Source organism: Quercus robur, chromosome 4, assembly GCF_932294415.1.
Source record: "Quercus robur chromosome 4, dhQueRobu3.1, whole genome shotgun sequence".
NCBI lineage: Eukaryota > Viridiplantae > Streptophyta > Magnoliopsida > Fagales > Fagaceae > Quercus > Quercus robur.
In genome coordinates, this window is record NC_065537.1 from 7069963 (window position 1) to 7094748 (window position 24786).

A 24786-nucleotide genomic window follows, 5' to 3' on the forward strand; every position below is an offset into this window, starting at 1 on the left:
ATGAGCATATTGAATAAGAATATTGAGATTGATGTGACTGCTTTAAGTTACATATATTAGTTCCCCTGTCATCTCAGAGTTAACTCATTCTAATGCAATATTAATTATTAAAAAAAAAACAAAAAATGAAAAGAAAAGAAAAGGTCACATTCTACTTCTAATTTCATATAATGGATCCAGCAGTTTCTTTGGACAATGCAGCAAGGAAAGAATGTTTCAACATCAAAATGACTGTCATACCGACCATTAAAATATGCAAGAGTCTATAAACACAACTTTTATGCCACAACTCAGATGTGGTCAATTGAGTGAAGCATGTTTGATTATTAAAATCAATTGTTCTCTTTTTTTATAATTGTTTTATTAGATTGATATTTAATTTCTAATTCTTTCATAAGTCTATTCTTGAATTTTCTTATTGTTAGAATAGAGTTTTATAATATCTCTAGTAAAACGTGATAATCTTGTTAAACATTACTTTTGCCATAGTATTGCCTCTAGGGTATGCGACGTTCTTAAGTTTTTCTAGCAAAGTTATTATTTTATAAACTAAAATATTGGAACAATTGATGAATATAATCAACCAAAAAGAGTTTTATTAACAAAGCTTATTTCTAAATCTTCCAATAGGGTAGTTTTTGTGTTTACTTACTCGATTGTGTATTAAATTGGATTGGTAGTGGATGCTTAACAATATTGGTGGACAAACCCTAATGCCCTAGTGATTTTAATTATTGAATTTACCAAACTTTATTTTTCCTAAGTTTCAATCATATTTTTCTACATATTATTGGGGCTTTAATTTTTACGTGTTCTTGTTTTCCTTTTCTTGGTGGAATGACAACCTTAGCTACACTATAATTTTTGTTACAAAATTGGATGACATCAAGAGCATTAGATTTTGACAATTAAAACATTTAAGTTGCTTGCCACTTCTCCCTTATTCAAATTACTTGACTTCATTTAAATGTTTGATGTATACCTGAAAATCTGAGATAGTGATATTATTGATATATGTTGAATTGTATGGTAATATATGTTGAATTTTTATATAGTAGGTGTATTATGGGCTGAGATAGTGATATATGTTCAATTTTTGTTATATACTAGGTGTATTATAGTTCTTGAAAACAAAGATTTCGATTGGCCCAAACCAACCTAGCAAGTGTTGATTAGGAAAACCAGCCCAAAATAAAGAAAAACTAGCTAAATAGTTTAAACTTGGCCCAAAACAAAGGGAAAAATTAGTTTTGGGCTGAGCAGAAAAAACCCAAAATTTGAAAAATATATTGGCTTCAAATTGTTCAAACCGCATCTTATACACCGCACTACACATGTCACCGCAAAAATGAGGTGTTGTGCAGTTATGTTTTTGGTTAAACTATACACCACACCGCACCGTGCATGTAACTACAAAAATGAGGTGTGATGCTGTTATGGTTTTAGCTAAACCGCACGCAAAGTGTGATACTAAATCTATAAAATGACCAAAAAAAGCCCCCAAAATATCTAAAATTAGCAAAAATACCCAAAAACCTCTAAACAACCAAAATACCTTGGAAACTTCTAAAATGACCAAAATATCCCTAAACCTCTAAAATGACAAAAAAAAAAAAAAAAAAAAAAACTCTAAACCTCTAAAATAACCAAAAATGTCTTAAAACTTCTAAAATGACCAAAAATGCCCTTGAAACCTCTAAAATGGCCCCAATACCCTAGGAAAAAAAAAAAAAAAAAAAAAAAAAAAAAACTCTCAAAACCTTTAAAATCAAAATAACCTTTAAGATGCCCAAAAAAAATGCCAAAACCTCTACAATGACTAAAAATAACCCGAAACCTATAAATGACCAAAAATACCCTGAAACCTCTAAATTAATAAAATACGCCCAAATTTTTTAAATGACCAAAATACCTCAAAATATCTAAAATGATCAAAATAGCTTTAAAACCTCTAGAAAATGACCAATAAGTTATATTTTGTAATTTTAAATATTTCGGGAAATGTTTTGGTTGTATAGAAGTTTCGAGGTATTTTTGGTCATTTTAGAGGGTTTTTTTTTTTTTTTTTTTTTTTTTTTTTTTTGTCAATTTGAGGTTTCGTGATTTTTTTTTAATCGTTTTGAGGTTTTAGGGCCATTTTGGTCGTTTTAGAGGTTCGGATTATTTTGGTAATTTAGAGGTGTCATAGGTATTTTTGGTTGTTTTAAGGTTTTGGGGGTACTTTGGTCATTTTAAAGATTTAGGGCTATCTTTATCTTTTTATTTTTATTTGTATTTGTATTTGTATTTTTAGAGGTTATGGGGCTAATTAATTTAACATATGGTAAAGAGGGACGAAACCAGAGTGGATATGCGGGTGCCCTTGTTAAACGTTGATCTTTGCAGTTTTTGAGCAATTGCTTTTCATCAAAACAAAAAGAGTATTGACCATCATTTTATAAATGATTTGAAAGTTCAATTATCAAACTTTTTAAAATTATAACTGCAATATTTTCATTAGATTCTCATGAAAACTCATAAAAAGGGAACACGGTTTTGACACAGTTTGGTTACAATATCTAAAATTAAACTAAATATTTAATTTCAAAACATATTACCCCATACAAGTCTAGCAACAAAACTTGAAATTGCAGACAGGGTTAAGTTTTGGAAAATAGTAATGTCTATCATATTTACTAATTTTAATATTTTATAGTAAGATAATGTAGCATTCTCCATTGTTTTTCTTTCAATAAAAATTATTTCAAGCCCAAGAATGATTAAACATATGGTCAATCCCACACATATATTATATGTTGATGTTGAGATATGGTCAAGTTCAACCAAGTCTGCCTTCGAGTTCCACCCTGTCAAGTTCAACCACGACATAGCTCTTTAATATTAGACCAAGACATCAATCAATTTCTTGTGTAGGCGGGAATTGAATCCTAGATCTCTCATTCAACTATTAGAAATTTTACCAACTAAGCTAACTGTAACCCATAAAAAGGTCATTTCATAGGAAAGGAAATAGATGATATGAGGGGATTTGTTTCAGCTAGGTCTCCACTTGCTGGCTGACCTAATTTTGTCATGGTTGTCGTTGATAACTTGATTCTCACCACCTAAAAAAAAAAAAGTGAGGGGTTTGGGCTTTGTCAAACACATAGTTGGGCTTTTAAGTTCTAAAACAATGGGTTTAGAAAATTTTGAACAAATTTAGGTGCTGATGTGTTTTGATTTTTTTCCCCCAAGTTTTATGTAGAGCTTTAGTCTGTGTTGCTATCTATAATTTTCTCGGAGTGTTAATAAAAATTTCACTCATAACTATGAACCAAAAAAAAAAAAAAAACAACAACAACAACAACAACAACAAAACACGGTTTGTCTAAAAAGATAAAACTGTTAGGAACTTGTGAATATAAACATTCAAACCATAATTTTAACACTTCCTATTTGATATAATGATAAATTATTGATTGTCTCAATATTTTATTCTATTTGAAAAAAAAAAAAGAAAAAGAAAAGGAATAATGTGTAACCATCATTCTATTTTCTAACAAAAAATGATGTTTATGAAAAGTTTGTGAGGTTTTACTAAATTTGCATTTGTAAGTCTCTGAACATTAGTGTTATACGGGCAGTGGCCCATTGTAATCATGAATTATCAATTACATTATAATTTTCATTTTACTCCTCTTGAGTCAATGATCTACTTGAGTTGCCAGGTCATAATGGTAACCACAGATTAGTATGAGATCTGAATATCAAAGTGGAATATATATGAACAAAGGACCTAGACCTGTAAATTTACAATAAGTCTACAGAAACACGAATATTGATAACAAAATTTATACGGTGAATGACAAAACAGTAGTGGACACATAAAAATCAATAATAACCTAGCAACTTAATGTATATGAAATTTGTTGTGAAAACTGTTATGTAATTATGTAACATTGCTTGTAAATTTAATCACTTTACCCTTTTAACTTTATTACTGGTAATCTAAAAAATAACACCCAAAAATAAAAAGAATTGAAGAGAAGAAATAGAGACAAAATACTGCTATATCTCATTTTTCTACATGGTATTTCAACTTTCAATAATAGCCTCTAACGCAGGCTTCCATGATCTCAGCTTTTAGTACCTCTGTTGTGGTTCCTGCTGATGACATGTTGGAGTATTTATTGTTTTGGATTCAGAAGGAAACGTGCAAAACTCACTAACGACTGGAAAGATCTTCCCCAAGTTGTTAAAACTTATATGCTTCAGAGCCTTGGAAGCCTTGTAAGAGAGAGCTAAAAGTCCATGGGAAGGAGAAAGTAGAATTGACGCAGCTCTATCTCCTCATCAGCTAAAAGTCCTTGAATCCGATACCCAACTTTGAGGCTGCTTGATTCACAGACAAATTGACCTGGGTTCTCTAGCATGAGTTCTGCTGCTTTTACTGGCCTTGTGTAGACTTGCAATCTTCCATCACAGAATAAGACCTTCACTACCCCACTTGAGATTATGGAAGGAGCACAAGATGTCACATTCCCCATGATTAAGCACATGTGATGATTGAAATCTATATTAAACTTCTCACCAATTTCTTCACCTACTTTTGCAAGGTATTTAGGCTTAAATTTGTTTGACAGCTAGTTGGCTTCCGTAGCCTCAACAACCAAGATTTTAAACAACATGTCACACATTAGTTGCGTCCACCTAAGTTGAGTTCATGGTTCTTTCTCCTTGTTTGTGGACACTTCTTTCCCCTTATTCTTGGACATTGCTATAGTCATAGCAAAAAAGACAATCTAACGAATCACAACCATTATGATAATAGCAATCTTAAACATTATGACAATAACAATCTAAAACATGAGTGAATATTACAGTCATATTTGCTAGTACATTGTCATAAATAAGTCACAAACATAAATAAACTTGAAAGTACATAGTCATAGATAGGTATAATACACCATTAACAAATAAAAACAACATAAATGAACAAATCTATGCATGGCTCCTATTTGTGTAGTCAGCCCACATTGCTTGACATATCTCATCCCTCTTATGATTCCATTCTCTACTTCCCACTATTGCTTCACGTCGATTTGGTTGGACTCAAGCACTAGACTTTGTCTCACATGTTTCATCTTGCATAAATGGGTCATTAGGATCAACTCCCACGATGTGATTGTGAATAAAACCATATGCTAAAACTACATCCACTTGTTTATTTAAAGACCAAAATGGTTCTACAATAAAGACATGAAAACGTTTTTTTATAACTCCAAACCCTCGCTTAATGGTAGTTCTCAAGGAAGAATGGTGACGGTTGAATAATTCTTTTGCATTTTCTGGTGGATGATCACTAAACTCTTTCAAATGGTATAAAAAACTTCAATAAGGAGACAAGATTTCTAGTTTATTTCCATAACCAGCATCAACACTATAATATTTACCTACAAATTATAAATCAATTTTTTTTTTAATAAAAAAAATACTAGCATTAAGTGATAGACAACTCACTTAGAACCAAACACAAAGGCTTGTCATCTATATAATACCTTTTGGTATTTTAAGTCCCATTGGCCTACTTAGTGCATCATTTAAAATATGAGAATCATGAGCACTACCTTCCCAACTAGCTAACTTATATATGAATCTCAAGTCAAACATAATTGCAGCTAACACATTTTGTGTTATCGCCTCCTTTCGACCACAAAAACTTCCTTGGTTTTCGATTGAAACAGATGCACAAACACAAGTTCCACCAATTGCTCCCAAACATCCTAATGATGGCCAATACCAAATAATGTTTATCTCAAAAATCACCTAACAAATAAAAAATCAACATCAAACCAACAAAAACTATTTTTTAGTGCTTCAAAGTTCAAAACAACACAAATTATCAAACCAAATAGTTTTATTTGATGTCTGCCATTTGAAAATTCTAAGTAATTTTGTCACCATACACAAGAATAATTATGTTCTATTCAAGAATGTAAGGAACTAGATCCTTCTATTATGATCAATCAAAGTGAGTTTAATCTTTAATTGCATTTTATTCTCTTGTTTATGTTTATGTTTATGTTTATTTATTTAAATTTTATCTTTAGAAAAATAATTCTAGTTATATTTATACTACTATTTAAAGGGCTTTCCCTATTTGGATTGGATTTTTTGGTAGTTCAAAAATACCCCCACATCCTATTTTTAAAATAGAGACAAAAGTAAAAGACAATTAGGTAAAAATACAACTTAATCAGTTACTAACTATCAGTTGTGTGGCTATATTGCAAATTACCTTTCATCCTTTGTGGGTTTTTTTTTTTGTTTTTGTTTTTGTTTTTGTTTTTGTGTGTGTGTGTGTGTGGAGAGAAGAGGAGGCTTTGTTGAAAAAGGATTTGGCTAGTGTGAATCAACTTCCACAACAAATCTCATTAGTTAGTGACAAGAAAAGAGGAAGCAGATGTTGGCAATTTTGAAGTTCATACAGCTCCAATTCTTCTGCTCATAATTAGAACTCTAGAGTCTAGATCTGTGTTGATTCTATATCATCTCATCTACTTGACTTTGGTAGTGTCTTCCCATCAAACAACCTCTCTTTATTTTTTTTAAAAAATCTCTTTAATATCTATTTTCTTTTAATTTTTCAAGATTGGTTCTTCTTCTTTTGATTTTTTTAATATTTCTATAATTGTTTCACTTTGGTTCGAATTCTTTTCAAAGAGTGGGTAGGTTCCTTATAACTCTTTCTTGATTCGATATTGATTTCATTTATTATTGATTTATTTCAATTATAAAACTGTAGATTCAATATGCGATCTTGATTGCACTCTCTGTGTATGTTGCTTTAATTTTTTTGGGTTTTTAGTTGGAAAGGCTAAGCCTTTGAAGCAACCCAAAGTCCAAGAAGAATGGATACAATTAGGTATAGTTTTCCCTTTATTGAACTCTCTTTCAATTTGTATTTTTATTTGTTTGTTTTTAGACCCCTTAAAACACAACTAGATTAACCTAGTTATTTAGCCAAGTGATTACTTAGTCAAATTATCAGATCTAGGTTAACACATATAAATCATATCAATGTAAAGTGCAGAAAATAAAGAACACAAAGATATGATGACCTAGGAAACCAAACCGGTAAAAACCTGGGGAGGATTTAACTTAGTTATCCTCAAGGTAAACTGAATCCACTATGAAGGAATTGAAGTTTACACAATAGTGACTTAGACCACTAACATCCTATTGCTACCTCGAGTAGAAAACTTACTACCACGACCACGAGACAGCTCTGAGTCCACGGACTACTTCTTTCTTGAATTCCTAGCAAGCATAAGCACACCTGCTTGTGTATCTTTAAGCTCTTGAAAGCAATAATTGAATGATCACCAAGTTCTTGACATAATCTTGAATCTTGGAAACCCTAAGTAAGTGTGAAGGCAACCACCTCTTGATCTCACAAAAGATTCACACACACAGCATTTGAAGCATCTCCAAAAATGTGGCTAGGGTTTTCTCTTTTATACTTAAGACAAAACATAAAACCTTACATGTCAAAAGGGCTTGGGCTGAGTTGGAAAATTCTGTAGAAAAACGTTCTGCCCGAGTTTCGATCGATCGAGTCTAATTCTCGATCAATCGAGCCAGACAGAATTTGCACAATAAATTCTGCAGTAACTTGATTCCAACTTTACATAAAATGCATACACTTTGAGCAAGTCTAAACAAGACTAAAACCTATTTTGATCATGGTTTGCCAACATTACAAATTAGAGTTCTAATACATTAGTTCCTAATCCTTAGAACCTAACACTATTGAAAGCAAAAAAAAAAAAAAAAAAAAAAAAAAAAAAAAAACACAAATGTACCTCACCCAAAAATAAGGGTTGACACATCTATATATATATATATATATATATATATATCTAAAAGTTGAAGCGTAACATTTGTTGTTGCTATGCTCCAGTCGAGTCACATCAGCATCCACGTCATTATCATTTTTCTTTCCAATTTTCCTTTAATTTTTTTTAACATTTGCTCATTTTTTAAAAATATTTATACTTTCTCTAACCTTTCTTTATCCCTTACATTTTCATCTCCCCACTACCCTCAACCTTAATATTATTATTATTATTTGTGTGTGTGTAACTTAGGGGTTGGAGCTCCCCCAATTGCCATGATACCCTCTCACCCGTTATCTAGTCTCTGACTACAGATGGGAATGAGAGAGATCAAGGAAATTAGACACGATGATTAGATTTATATATTGCTCATGCATATAGTTATTGCAAATTTATCAATATGATTAACTGTACGAGTAAATTAATTGAGACACACAAATTCATCAATATATATATATATATATATTTATTGTAAATGTTTACTAATAGATAAATTATACGGTCCTCGTGGTGGACTACGTCCACCATTTCACAAAAAATCTCATATTTGTTTAAAATGGTTGAGTTAGTAGTTAATTTCTTTTTAAAACTTTTTTTTTTTTCTAACTCAACAATTTTAACGGGTGTCTTTTTGTAAAATGGTGGACAAATGGCGTAGTTCACAGTGAGAATACTATAATTTCTCCTACTAATGCCACTAATTTACCAAAAAAAAGAAATTCTTGGTACCATTAAACAGTGTCATGCTACTATAGAGAAACTGAGACAGTTAGTTGCGGACGATAAAGCAAGAAATTATGAAAAGGCTTTTGAGCTTTATATGGTGGTAATAGAGGACATTGGTGTTTATCTCTTTGATAAGGAGTCTTAGAAGAATGGTAGGGAGGTAGTTGTGGACCATTATAGAAGGGCAACAAAAATAAGAGACAGTCATTAATTACTTACATGGATCCTCTTTATCTCATAAAAGCAAAAGTCGGGCTTGGCCTTGCGCACTCGCACTCGTCCCTGAAGTTGAGTAATGTGGGTGGACTTGAGTCTTGAGACTTGCAAAATGTTATTGAAAGAAGCTGCCATACCAGTGGCGGCACCACGTTATGTTCAGGGTGTTCCTAGGAACACCCTAACCAAAAAAAAAAAAAAAAAATTGTAACAGAGCAAGCAGCAACTCCACGGATTCTCAAAAAAAAAAAAAAAAAATTAACGAACGGCAAGCCCAATAGATTACAGAGGTAGCAAACCCACAGATTCTTAAAAAAAAAAAAACCAAACCCCAATATAGAGTAAATCACTAGATGCTAAAGCAAACCTAAAGACAGAGCAACGCCTTAGAGCAACAGAGCAAGGCTTCAGGCTCAAGCCAATAGACGGAGATCGGTCATGTCGCTCGCTTGTCGTCGGAGATCGGTCACATCGTCAGAGATTGATCCAGTCCAGAGCACATCGCCGCATCGGAGTTTAGTCACGTCGCTTACTTGTCGTCGTAGCTCGCTCATCGTCGTCACTCACTCGCCCCTCATCGAAGATCACTCGTCAGTCGTCACTGCCTCAGCCTCAGCCTTTAGGCCCTTCCCTGCTCCGGTGCAATGGTGCTCCCTCAAGGTATTTCATTTTACTAACTTCTCTCTCTTTTTCTCTCTGACTTTCTCTCAGTCTCTCACTTTCTCTTTCTCTTTATCTGAAATCACTAAAATGAAATGAATGAGAGTCTTTCTCTCCCTTTATTCTTTAACACTAACTTTATCTGATTCTTTTGAACTGTAATTGGCTGAAACTTTAACTTTGTGAGGGTTCTTTTTTGGACAGTGTCTAGGCCCAAGCAGAAAGTAAGAACCCTGGACCTTTTAATTTTTGTTTTAAGTGACTAGGCTTGGTTCACCGCAGTTAAATAGGCTGATTACAAACCAAGTGGTGCACAGAGCAGGAATCCTACAATACATACATACTAGCAAACAAGAAATATATATGCATGGAACAACAAGAAATAGTAAAGGAGTAATGTGATAAAGGAAGACCTAAAATAAACGTTAAGGATCCTTAAAACAATGTGAGATATTACATTACTTTTCTTAATTGTGTATTACAAAATGCTCACTAAGACGTGTTACAAGGTCCAAATAAGCTCAAAAATAACAGACTTAGATGGCTATCCGAACCTCTAAGATTTGCCAAGTTTGAATCCCTTTGAATCCAAGTATGTTTTATAGTGGCTGTTTAAGGATACCAGGCGGTATTTTCTTTTCTTTTGGTACTTTGTTTGAGTCTTTTCTAATTCACTGTTGCTGCATGCCCCTTCATTGTTGGCTGCTTCCCCTTTTTATAGTGTCATCGTAGGGTTCCAGGGTACCATTGATTCCCCTCCTTTGCTTCCCTGAGTATCAGAGCCAATATTGTGCTAGCAACTTTGGTGGCTGGTCCCTTCCTTGTTTTTCATAATTTTCTTCTTTTGGTACTTTTTCCCCAAAAGCCTCTTCCTGACTTCCGTTCTGGGGTGTCCTTAGAGAGCTGACCTCTAATCTCTCTTCCTTCAAGGCTTCTAAACCTCACCTTTTCAGACTTAGCTTTTTGGCTGCCTTTCCTTTTGTTATTTTTCCCGAGTGAGTCAATTCCATCCCTACTAGGTTCAAAGTTTTCCTAGGAACTTCCCTTCTTGGTTCTTCTTTCTAGGCTCCCCGAGGTACCAGCCCTTGTTCATGAATCGTTAGTCCTCAAGCTTTCTGGTTCCTTTCAGCATCACTGGGTGGCTGATAAAGACGTATCTATTCTTCGTTCCTTGTGTTTCTTGGCACTCTTTTTGAGTTGTCTTAATTTCCCCGAGCTCCTAACAGTCCTTAGGTATCCTGGCTCAGTTCTTATCACTAGACTCCTTAGTGATTTTCTGATCTTGGCGGGCTGGGCCTTTTCTTTCTACCCTTCATTTCATGGGTCCTAAGGCCTATCCATTTATGGGTCTGGGGCTTAAATCTTTTTTAATGGATTTGGACCTACCATCTTTTTCCTTATTGTGAGCTCAAGCCTTTTATTATTATTTTTTCATGGAGTTCAACTCACTGTGCCATTTTGGGCCTTGGTGCAGCATTGTAACTTTTTAGACCTTAACAAACTTTATTAATATTTTTCCTTTTTTGACTTTTTGAATTTGGCTTTATCTTATACGTTGGTGTTGGTGAGATATTAATTGTCTTTTAGTGTAATGTGTATTGTGATTTGTGATTGTGAAATTTTCTGATTGGCAGCTAGCTCTTGTGATTAGGGGCATCATGCATGAGACTTGTCTGTTGAGTGGGGCCGTGGGGGGTGGACGGGCACATGGGGCCGAGTGGGATACTTGAATTGGTGGAAGTAAATGCACATGGAATGTGAGCTAGTGCAACTAATAAACAATAATTTAATTTACCGATAATTAATTGGGCAAAACAACTAATAAACAATAATTAATAATTTAATTAATCAATACATTATAAAACACAAACAAATTAAATTATGTTAGGCTAAACAACAATTAATAATTTTATCATTAATGAAACAACAATATAACAAATTATAGTTTATAAAAGACAAACAAATTAATGAAATAACTAAACAACAATAATTAATAGTTTTATTAATATTTCAAATGAACTTATAGTTTATTGTTTATTCTTTTGCTACATTGGGAAAAATTCCTGGGACCTTAAAGAAACACACTGGAAAAAATTCCTGCAGTCATCACTATGCCATACTGCCTACTAGCTAGGTTTCCTCATTTTTATCACCAAAAAAAAAAAAAAAAAAAAAAAAAAAATGCTAGAATCGCAACTTTTACCACAAATTGTTATGTGGCTAGTTGCGAGTAGTGGAGGTGTGCATTTAGCTCATGTACAGATTTCTACTGCGATCCACATCTCTGATTGTCTTGTTCTACACTGCTTCCAACCAGTTATTTTGGGGTACATTTAGCTCATGTACAGATTTCTCATAGGCCATAGATGTAGATGTGCTTGCTTTCTATTGATTTTATATAGATATAATGTTGCCAACACATTTACATGTGTACTGTCGACTATACACAGTGTTTTCGTATCAGATATTGTGTCCAAATGGACGAGAGAAAGTGAAAAGAAAGTCTCAGAACTTTTCAAACGGGCTCCTGATGAAGCTCCAACCATTACTTTATTGACAAAATTGACTCCTTACGTGGTCCACGGGGTAATAACAATGAGAATGAAGCATCTCGACGAATCAAAATAGAATTTCTTGTACAGATGTAGTTATTTTGTTTCTCCTGGAAATAGATTAGAGTGATTTGTTCTATTCAAAGCATCATTCTTATATATTATAATTGTCATGCTCAGAGTAAGAATGGGAGAAAGTAGTTTGTCAATCACGTATGGTTGACCTAAGTCCTAACTTCAAGGTATTTATACTTAAGTACTTTGATACCTATATATAAGAACATGGGGATATTTAAAATTGCATAAATTAGCCTGGAATTAAATTTATGAGTCACACTGTAAAATTTTGAGAGAGAGTGGTTGAACATTAGTTAAGACATTAAACAATAATATCAAAGAATCAATTTGGTTTTATGACTCAGGACAATCTATCATGAAAGTTATTTTCTTACTTAGACATCTAATAGAAAAATATAGAGGCTTGTAGAGATCTTCATAGAGTTTTTATTGGCCTAGAAAAAGCATATGATATGGTCACTAGAGAGGTTATGTGGAGGATTTTGGAAAAGAAAGGCTTTCCTCTAAAGTATATTAACTTGATTAAGATTTTGACAAAGCAATAACTAGTAAGAGAACAAGTTGAGGCATTGCAAGTAAGTTTCCAATCATTATATATTTGCATCAATGATCAATATTAAGTCCACATCTCTTTGCACTAGTGATGTAACTGACGCCTAATTTGTTGAGAATTCATGTGAATAAATTTGGGACTAAAACTTTTTGTTGTTGTTTTTACTCTTGTATGCATCCCATTCACTATGATTGTACTATTATTTGTGATTTTTAATTAAATTTATAAAAAAAAGGATTCATTAACATAAAATAGATGAGAAGATGACCAACCATTTCCTTATTGGCCTTAAAATGGCAGGCTAGTTTGCAACTTTGCAATGCAATACATAATAACTTTATGTTTTAGTAGATAGTTAATACATAGCATTCATTGTCATACATTGTTTCCTTCCACTTATCTACATGTAACCCTGAAATTGGAAATTTTCTTTAATACATTTCAGGCTGTATATATCCAACGATGCGAAAAATGTTCTGGTTCTTGCAGCCACAAATAGAGCTTATGCTGGGGATATGGTACCATCCTTCTGACCTACGGCCATGTATAGAAAAGATTTTATGATCTACATTTCTTTAGGGCTGAGGCTAATGTAAAGTTAACGTAGGCCATGAGGAGGCGTTTTGATAAGCGAATCTATATCGCTCTCCCGGAGTCGGACGAGGAAAGGATACAAATATTTAGGGTATATTCTTCAGTTTTCGTAATGCAATGCATTTGGAGAATCAAAGCAATGTAGATATAAACCCATTGTGATTAATGCTTTTGTAGTTTATGTCTTGCTTAATATCCTCTAGTTTTTTATTTGAGCAGGTGCATATTGGGAACACTCCTTATGACCTTTCTGATGAGGATTTTAAGACATTACCTTTTGTAATTACAAAAGGTTTTCTCTGGTTCGAACACAAATAGTTAATGGGTGAGAACTGCATTATGGTACATGTTAAGCCTTGTAGGGAATTAACCCGAATTCCCAACCTGTGAGAAACAAAAAAAATGGAGAAAACACACGCCAAAGAAAACAATCACATGCACAAGACAATATTTACGTGGTTCGACAATTTGCCTATGTTCACGGAGTTGCAGGGATTTCACCATTATCAGGGAAAAGTACAATACAATACGCGACTATAAGATTTTTCACTCTATATAAACACAGCAACCGATTCACAATTATAACCCTAATCACCAAAGTCGGTTCCACAATGGGCTAAACGGGCCAAAAAAATTTTCGACCCAAGCCTCCGCTCCATAGACTAAGCCTCAGTAAATCTCCCATTAAAAACCATGCAATATTATTCGGGTCGAGTCGGATCGTCGAATCGGATCAAACAAAACTAGGCTCCACAAAGCCCAACAAGCCCAACATTTTCCTCCTAAATATTCCTTGAATGGTATTTATCGATCTTATTCAAAATTTTGTACCATTTATTCGCATATTTGTTGAGGTTAAAATTTGATATTATTTAACATCCAAATCCATTGTTTTTGTGGAAGCCAATAAGCCAAGTCCATTGTTTTTGTGCAAACGCACTCCAGTTTACAATCTTTTGTTAAACATCTTGTCCATTGTTATCAGTCACAGACGGTAGCGAATCAAGCTTGGTGAGAGAGATAGAGATCAACGACTTCTCACAATCAGTTGAATGTTGGAGTGAAAACTTCCCCACCCACTTCTCATGTTCTCCATATCTCCCATTAATAACTGTCAATAACTCTCCTCTTTTAAAATTAAATTTTGGCAATTGGCGTGCCTTTCCATACATCGTCTTCTCCAACTACTCTTTGCACCATTATTGCAGTCACTTCCTACTTTCTTTTCACTTTCTAGAGACCTTTGTTTCCAAACGCATCCCCTTTCTTCCAATTACTCGGTTTCTTTGTTTCTTCTTCCGTGTTTTCACGCCTTTGACTTCCCTATTTCTCAGTGTATTTGTTGCTCCATGGCTTCCTTTTCCTCACAAAAAAGGAGGGAGCGCACTCCCAATTCTTTTGAAGGTGAAAGATCCTCTGGGTCTGCACAGGGCAAGACGCAAGAGGTCACAAAGCGCCCAGCTTTCCCTTTATGGGACCCCTGGTACACCCCCAGTCTATTTTTCCCTTAGGTGTCTCACGGTTAGGCTCCTCGCTCTCCTCACACTTGGGTGTTCTCTGGCTAGTCAAGGTTTTCCAGTTCTGCCCAGGTTCTAGATCCAAGGGAGATTTTAGATCTTCAAATTAGGCGAGGATCTCGAGAGGTGGTTCCCATTTTCTATGATTTCATTCTAGGAAAAATCACCGGTTGTCCTATTTAGGTTGATAGGGAGCTTTCAGATGGTGAATTTGTTAGTTGTTTAGAGCGCGTCGGGATCCTGAAATCATTAGCAATTTCCCGGAATCTTGAAGGTTTTAGAGACGCTAAGGGTTTTAGACACTTGGTAGGCCATTGGTGCCATTCTCTTCACACCTTCTTCTTTTTTGTTGGTGAGCTTACTATCACCTTGGAGGATATGGTCAATAACTTCCTCCTTTTGGTGTTTGGAGATGAAAATCCTTTCGACATCAGTCTTTCCAGCGAGGATCTCAAAGTGGAAGATAAACTATTCAGTCATTTTGGCAGGCGTGCTACTTTTTTTGGTGGGAAATCGATTAGAATGGGCAAGTGGGTCATGAACCTTTCTCGAGAGAAGGACAAGGTAGTTAGACAAGCTGGGTTCTTGGCACTCTGGCTCAATAAGTTTTTATTTAGTGAGTTCCTTGGGTACGGGGTTAAATATGTTTTCTTCCATTTGGCAATTAGACTGGCCCGGGGTGCTCAGTATCCTTTAGCCCCTATGTTCTTAGGCTATGTTTACTCCCAATTAGATTTGCTTCATGGAGATGAAGTCGAGGGCGATTCTTGCTATGTTATCACTTTGTCTCTTCATTGTGCCATTCTCCAGGTATTCATGTGGGACTGTTCTTCTGTTACTTTGGCAAAGTGTAGGAGTTTGAAATTTGTAAAAGATAAGTTTCATGGATCCCTGAATGAGATTAAGCGTCTGTGTGGGAGTTCTATTGATAGCCACCCCATCATTTTTTTGTTGGGCCAACTTGAAAGGTGGTAGCCTCAATTTGGTTGAATTGTTTGATCAAGCAGGGCATTTGAGTTGGCGTTCTCCCCGGGAGTTCAGCCCCAGGTTCGCCTGCGATTCCATGTTGGCCTCTTTTCTTAACTCTCCAGGGAATACCTTTGATCTGCATCGTGGGGATGAAGGCAGTTTGGCCTACTTGGCTTGTATCAATCCCTCATGGCTTCCAATGCCTTCCTCAAGTGGTCCTAGGTACACCCACTACTCAGCACACCGGGTACTTCGACAGTTTGGCTTTGATTAGGACATCCCATCAATATTTAAGAATATAGTACCTTCTTTTTCTTCTCTAGATCCATTCTTAAGGCTTCAGGCCTTTTCTTATTGGTCGCAGAGGAGCTCTCAATTTGTTATGCCAAACTCCAAGAGGGGAGTCTTTGCTTCCAATGGCTTTGCTGGTTAATAGAGAAGAGTTCAGAAGTCCTTCTCGGACTACGTTGGTTCTGGTAAAATTGGGAGGGTTCCCAATCCTAATAGTCTCTCTGCTCCTACCTCCAATAGACACCTGTCCCTCCTTACTACTAGCATGGTATTTGCTACCATAAGCAGCAAGACATGATTTGCAGAGTAGCATGCTTCTAGAGGTGGTTAGGTATGTTATGCGCATGATTTTCTGGAGACTTGGTCAAGGTGTGACCTTATTATTGGTGCCTCTTCTGGTGTGCCAATTAAGAGAGGGGCAGTGGAGGCAATTGGTGCTGCCACTCCCATAGGCAACGGTAAAGAGAAAAAGATCAAACAGGAAGCTGTTAAAAGAGTTAAGCCTGAAGAAAGTACTGAGGGTACTGAGGCTGGTCCTAAGACTAAGAAGAGGAAGACTTCAAAATCCCAGAAACAGTTAGTCATTTATAAGGAACCCGAGAGAGTGAGCCCTCCTACAGTTGGAAAGGAAGTTGGCCACCCCTTAATCCCAAGGACTTGAGTGAAGACCAAGGTAGAGTCTTCTCTCTTTCAAGTTCCTGTGAGTTCCTCAGCCTAGGGTTCTTCGGAGTCCTTTGATTTCATACCCCCGTCTCCCTTAGGACCCTCTGGGCGTACCCGTAGTAGACAAAAGATCATTGGAGAATCTGTAGAGAGAGAGAGAAAGGCAAGGCCTCTTTCCTTCATCTCTCTTTTATTTTGCAGTAGTTTATTGTTCTTGTTGTGTCTCTCATTTTATTTTTTAACTGATGAATGATCATTTCTTCCTTACAGTCCAAACGCAAGTCAAACCCCAAGAGAGGCAAGAGTCAGTCATCTGGTGATGATGTGGTATGCCCTTCTTCTATTTGTGCCTTTTTCTATTTGCTTCCATTCTTTTCTAGTGCTGTACACATATGCATTTTTGTGATGTTCTGCCACTTGCTTTTCTTTTCCTTTTGTAGGTGGAGGTACCTCCTCCCACGACTGGTGGGACTCTGGTGAAAGCAGTGATGACAACTGCCTCTGCTGTTCCTTTTAGTGGTGATGTGACTGAGGAAGTTGGGCAGCCAATGAAGGATGTCCAGCCCATTTTGCTTTTTGTTCCCCTGTTGCTCAGGACCTTGAAGCTTCTTAGCCTCCTGTTCCCTAAGATCCCCAACCCATGCAGACTCTCAGTCTTACCAAAACTGTGTCACATGAGCCCATGATTGAGCCTGTGTTAAGTAAAAAGTCCTTGGGAGGTGTGTCTTCATTCATACAAGCAGGTGAGCCTCATCCACCCCTTATAAATATGCTTAATCTTATCTCTCCTATCTTTTCTTTCTGAGAGTTCTCGTTTTCTCTTCCCCTCTTAGGTCAAACTAGTGTTCAATCTGCCCCTAAGGCCGCCTCTTCCTTGGAGTTAGAGGGTTCTGAAGATGCGTGTTGTTCACCCTCAATGTACTTCCCCTCTTCCTTTTTTCATACTTCTCCCTTGCCTTTTCCTTCTATGGCGAAGGCCCCCGTATCCTTCCCTTCCTTTAGAAATTTTACCAAAGTTTCCTCACCCGTTTTTCAACGTGTTGTGGGTTCTTTCACAGAGTCCCCCAGGAAATTAGTGGGGCAAGAGGAGGAAGCTCTGCCACAGGAAACTGATACTGGTTTTTTCTTTTAGCTTTCTTTTACTTTCCCACTTTACATTTCTTCCTTTGTTCTTCCCCCTTTTTGAATTTTGTTTGCTTTTGTAGGTGTTGACACAGGTGTTAAGGGTCCTGAGCTCGTAGTTCCTGAGGTAGCTAAGGAATCTGCTTCTGACATCCAGGTTGCTAAAGCTCAGGCAGGGACCCCCCAAACCATCCAAAGGGTTGAAAGCTCTCTAATTCCTGAGAGTAGAGATACAACAATGGGGAGGCTCCAGGGGTGCCTGTCTCAGATTTTGGCTCAGGGCTCCCCGCTTTCCTGGCCCACTTTAATCTCCTGGAGTTCAACAACCTCCCTGAAAGCCACTTTCATCGCTTTGGGCCTCCCTTTGGTAATTTCCTATGCTTCTCTATACCTGTGGAGGGCCTACCACTCTTGGAGGAGCTATTCAAAGTCCACGGGGACTTCACCAATGGATTTCGGGGAGACGTATTCTTAGGCAACATTTTGATGGAACTCCTGTGCGCCGTTCTGATTTCCCTGAGGAACTCCTCTCCTGATTCCCTATCTGAGGAAAGGCTTTTGGAGTGGAGAGGGGTGGTACAGGATCCCGTGGAGGCCAAGTTCAGTCTATTTTTCCGGTTAGAGTACTTGTGATCTTTAGCCCACATGCTATTCCAAAGGAGGATTTCTAAGGACTTTGATGTCGAGATTGCTGCTGCTGAGGAAGCCCTGGCCCATGCTCATAAGGTTTTGCAAGATTTGAAAGTTAAGAAGTAACGATTTCTTTCCTCATCACCCGTCCCTGTGAGCTCTTTGCTGGATAGCCTTATTCCTTAGTTCCTTGCTTCCCCCCCTCCCCCCCCTTTTTGAACAATTAAGGTTGTATAAATTTATCTTTACTCTTGCTTCTGAATAGTACTTCTCTTTTTCTTTGCAATGTGGATCTGTTTTCCTTTTTAAAACTACTTCTAGCTTTAACAGTATAAGGATCTATTCATAATGTGCACTTTGCTTTTTATTTTTGTTGCTTTTCTCTCCCCACTCCCCCCCCCCCCCCCACCCCCATTTTTTACCTGAGTCTTAAGCCATGGTTCCTACAAGTTTTGCAGTAGGTCCTAGACCAGGTACCCTGGTAGTTGTATGATTGCATGGATACTGACTTGGGTACATTGGGTGTTCTCCTCCTCTCTTTTTTTCCTTCTTTTTTTTCAAAGGAAAAAAAAAAAAAAAAAAAAAAAAAGTCCCAAGTCATGATCCAGGCAGACCTTTTTTTGACAAGTACTGGGCTAGATATCCCAGGCACTTATTTCTGCCTGTGGTCCCAGACCATGTACTTATTACCCTTTTTTATTTGATATTTTTTATTTTATTTTTTTTTGCGTTGACCTAGGTACCCCTCCCAAACTTGCCCATACTTGGGTTATATGATACTTTATAATTATTCATCTTAGTTGTAGTTCAGAGAAAAAGAAAATGAAAGAAAAGAAATTTCATTGAAACATAGCATAGTTATCCTACTACGGAACACAAAAGGGGTTGACAAAGATAGTAAGGATCATAGAATGTCCTCCTGCCACGGGTTCCTAAACAATAAGGGAACTTAAACAAAATTCATGATATATAAAAGAAAAGATAAAAAGCAATGAAATACTTAGCAGATTGGGGAGCTGGCAAAAGGTCTCGGTGTACTGAGATCTTCCCCTTTCATGCGAAGTATTGTTTCAGCCACTTCTCATTTATGGGATCTGTTAGGACTGTCCCATCTTCTTTTGTGAGGTAGTAATACCCACTATCATGGGCTTTTCTGATGATGTAGGGCTCTTTCCATTTTCGGGCAAATTTGGAGGGTCTTATGAGATTTTTCCTTACATGCTCTGCTACTCTTAACACCAGCTGCCCCTCAGTGAAGGTCTTTGGGTGTACTATCTGTGCATAAGCCTTAGCCATCCTCTACTGATACCTATGGCTTCTTCCTCTGGCCACTTCTCTTTCTTCTTCTAACCCCTCCAGATCTGCCAACTTTCTTTCACTGTTTGTGTCATCTGTGCATTCTTGGTTTTCTTCAAGCACTACTCTTGGTGTAGGGATGACTAGCTCCACGGGGTTGACGGCTTTTGTCCCATAAACTAGAGAAAATGGTGAAAATCTCGTGGCCATCTTCAAAGAGCTCCTGCATGCCCAGAGTACATCTGTCAAGTGGTCACTTTATTTTCCCCTATACTCATGTTTCATTTTTTTAAGGATCTTCAGTATCACACTGTTAGTAGCTTCAACCTGACCATTTCCTTATGGATAGTACGGGGTAGACCTTCCATGCTTGATATAATATGCCTCAATCAGATTCCTCATGACCTTGTTTATGAACCGGGTCCCATTGTTACTAATCAGTCTTTGGGGATCTCGAACCTTGTAATGATGTGCTCTCGAATGAAGTTTGTCATGGCTGCCCCAATGGCATTTTTCAAAGGGATGGCCTCTACACATTTTGTAAACTCGGTGGTTACCATAATCCATATATGGCTATTAGAGGGAGGGTTTGTAGACCCTATAAGATCAAGTCCCCAAGTGTGGAAAGGCCGCGGCGTTGTCATATCTTGTAACACGTTTGGATGAGTATGAATTGCATCTCCAAGTATTTGGCATGCATGACATGTCTTAATCAATTCCCCAGAGTCCATTTTCATTGTTGGCCAATAGTACCCCAACTGCAACAGCTACTTGTAGAGTCTTCTTTTCCTCGAGTAACTTCCACTATCACCATAATGGACTTCCCTTGCTACTTCTCTGGCTTTCCTAAGTGTCAGGCATCTTAGGGGATCCCCGTTGTACCCCTTTTTGAATAGGATCCCGTTTTGTAAGAAGTAGCTGATTGCAAGTTTCTTAAGCTGGTGGGCCAATGTCCTGTCAGTTGGTAGGGTCCCTTGGGCCAAGTATTCCATAAATGGGATCTTCCAATCTTTCGTAATAAATACAGCATAACTTTCTTCCTTGTCTACTGAAAGTCGACACTTTTGACATTCCTTCTGTACAGTTACAGCCTCTTTGTTCATATTTGGCTAGTAGTACCCCATGCACTACATCCTTCTGTATAGGTTGATTTTTTCTGCAACCCTAGCTGTGTAATTCTTCCAATCTCAACTTTCCTTCTCTCTCGTTGATACATCTGGATAGGATCCCCCTGGGCAGCCTCCTGTACAGCTCTTCTTCTATTAAAGTGTAATCCTTCAGCTCCTTGATACTTCCTTCATGTCCTGACTCTTTTATTTTTTCTTTGACCTCATTTCTCCAATCTTGCTGCTCTGGTTCTTCAAGGGACATCTTTTTGAGGATCCTTATGATGGAATGTTCTTGCTTACTTACTCTTATCAGAGTGTCTCTTCCTTTAAATGGCACTTGGGATCCCAAGGTGGCTAGTGCATAAGCGAACTTGTTCTCACTCCTTTGGGCGTATTCCACGCTAAAGGTTTGAAATTCTTGCTCCAGCCTTTGCGCCCAAGTTCCGTAGGCTACCAAACTCTGCTCTCTTAGTGCAAAGTCACCCTTCACCTGAGAGACCACAAGATTGGAGTCTCCTAAAACCTTCATATGTTTTACTCCCATGTTGAGTGCCATGATCAACCCAGTCAAGTATGCCTCATACTCAGAAGCATTATTCAAACAGGAAAACCTAAGCTTGAAAGATAAGGGCATGGTGTATCTTCGCAACTTAGTGCAATTTCCAGTTTATTTGAGGTTGTCATTGTTGACCCATCAAACCTCATTGTCCACTTCTTTCCTGGGAGCTCTGCCACTGTCACCTCCCCAGGGATCTCCCCGCTTGGTGAAGATTTCTCTTTCCCTGGGAACTGGGCTAGTAGATCTGCTATGGCTTGACTTTTGACAACCTTAGGGGTTCTGAGGCCGATGTCATATTGAGAGAGCAAGACCAGCCACTGTGCTATCCTTCCTATCAGGAAGGGCTAATGAAAGAGTGCTTTTGTGGGATGTGACTTAGTTACCAAGAGGATCTGGTGGGCTGGGAAGTACTTAGTCTCGATATCCTTAAGTGTCTTGCTTACATAATAAATGAGTTGCTCATTCCCATCATTGTCTTCTTGTGCTAGCAAGGCTTCTATAGCCTGGAAGTTTGATGCTAAATACAGCAACAGGGGTTGCCCACGTACTGGTGCTTGTAGGGTGGGAAGATAATTCATGATCTGCTAGATCCTCTGAAAGGCTTCCTATTACTCAGTTTCCCAAGTGAACTCAACCCCCTTTTTTCAATAGTTTGGATAAACTACTTGTGACCGAGGCCAATCCTGGCACAAACCATCTGATGTAGGAGACCCTCCCTAGGAAACTTTTGAGCTCTCTTACCGTTGTAGGCCTTTCCATTGTTGCGATGGCTGTGGCTTTGGCTGGATCCACACTTATGCCTCTGTGATGTACTAGGAATTCAAGAAAATTTCCAGCAGATACTCCAAAGGCACACTTCATGGGTTCATGCGTAGTTTGTACTTCCTGCACCTTTCAAAAACTTGTTCAAGTATTTGGAAGTGTCCAATCCTGGTCTTTGATTTTACCTCAATATCATCCACATAGTCTTCCATTTCCTTATGCATCATATCATTGAAGATAGCTGTCATGGTTCGCTAGTACGTGGCCCCTGCACTTTTAAGGCCAAAGGGCATCATAATGTAATAAAAGGTTCCTATTGGAGTCCTGAATGCTGTCTTCTTTAATAGGCCAAAAACGAATTGACCCATTGTGATAAATTAACCAATTAATTTAACCAAGTGAATTAATTAATTTAATTAACATGCAAATGCATGGTAGCACAAACAAATCACCAATAAACTAAGTATGTAGTGGAAAATAAATTTGACACGGTGATTTGTTTACGAATAGGGAAAACCAATATGGCAAAAACCCCACCGGGTGATTTTCAAGTCACCACTCCCGAAATTCTACTATTATCATAACAAGTGGTTACAAGTAAAGGAATTCCAGTACCTTATATCAACCTACAGTTGAACCTTTACCCCAATACCTAATTGGACTTGTTCTATGGTGACAATCTCTCCTTTTGATGCACGGCTCCCAGTATGTGACTAACCAATCTGATGCATGGATCCCAGTACACGGCTTATTCCTTTGCACGAATCCAAGTACATGACTAACTCCACAGCAACCCTTTGATTGTTGTAGTTGATTTGCAGCAACTTCACATAGAAACACCAATAAGATCTTCAATGTTGATGCAAGAGACTTTGCTTGGTTACAGAACCCAAAGGCATACAAGAAACACAGCAAGAACTCTTTCTTCTATAGGAGGAGGCTAGGGTTTTAAAAAGAAAATCTTATGAAACTTTCTAGGGTTAGGGTTTTTCTTTTTCCACCTCCTTTTAAATAGGAGCTTAATGGGCTCTCCTATTCCAAATAGGTTTACACAAACCTTAGGCTTTCCTAGTCCTATAAGGATTATACAAAACCCATAAACAAATAACCTTTTAGGATAAAAATGTTGCTGGCTATAACATGAATCCCGTAAGCTCGATAAATCGAGACATTTGTCGAGCTTTAATAAATCTCGACAGATCGAGCTTCTGTCAAGGAGGTATTGAGACCTGCAGATTGCACTTTTCTTGAGCAATTTTTGAGTAATCTTCATGTCTTAAATTTAACCACTTGTAATGATTATCTTGAACCTACTTATTAGATTTACCCAATTACAAGTAAAGTACGTTTTGTCAAAGGATGTGCCAATTACATAAAAATATGTCCCTAACATTCTCTGCATCTTTGGCAGCCATGCGAATTTGGTTGTACCAACTATACCCATCTATAAATGAAAACATAGAGCTTCCTGTAGTTAAATCTACAAGGAGGTCAATATTAGGTAGGGGAAACTCATCTTTTGGACATGTCTTGTTCAGATTGCGAAAGTCCACACAACACCAGATTTGGCCATTCTTTTTCTTCACGGGTACTATGTTGGAAAGCCACTTGGGGTGCTGGATGGGCTTGATAAAACCAGCCGCCAACAGCTTCTTGACTTTTTGAGTTATTTGATCTTCTACATTAGCGTCAAAAACGCTAGCTGGCTAAAATACTGGCCTGACTCCTAGGTCTACGTTAAGAGAATGGACCACCAGTCCTAGATCCAGACTAGGCATCTCATCATACGTCCATGTGAACACATTCACTTATTTCTTGAGCAAGGCCACTAATTGCTCCTTCTCTTATGCTGTCAACTAACTATTAATGAAAACAGGCTTCTAGGATCCCAACTCAACCCCAAGTTTATCTCTCTCAATTCTTCCTTGGGCTAAATTTGCATTTCCTTAACTGGGTCTTCTAGGATTTCTTCTTAAGCCATCATACAATCTAGTGGTCAAGGACCCTCCTGCATGATGCATTCAGGCCTCGCACACCTTCATAAACAATAAATTAACCTTCCTCCAAATTCTCGTACTACCACGCATTCCCAGGATCTTGAGGAGCTGGGCTCCCACTTTTGCCTCTTTCTGTCTAGAAGGTTCCTTAGGTCATGGTTACCCCCTCCTTCTTCTTCTTCCAAGACAGGTGCCCTTGGGGTCCCCTATGTGAGGCTTTCATCATCTAGTTCCAACATGTCATAAAACATTGTTTCCACAAAGTTCACTTCTCCTTGGTTGAAAGGGTTAAGGTTGGTAGGAATCCTTACGGGCCTCCCGTTCAATCTCCCTTTAACACATTGATGGTACATGGAAGGGATAAGGCGATGCTTATAGAGCCATGGTTGTCCCAACAAAAAATAGTAAGAAACTTCTGAGTTAATCACGTGAAATCTGGTCAAGGTTACTATTGGACCTACCCTTAAGGCCAATTGCTCGTATCCCTCAATTGATTTTACTGATCCTCCAAATCCTGTTATCTCCATAAGAGCCCCCAGGATCCTCTTGCCAGTCAGGCCCACGGCTTCTAGGGTACTCAGGGCTATGAGGTTGAGTGATGCCCCTATATCTATT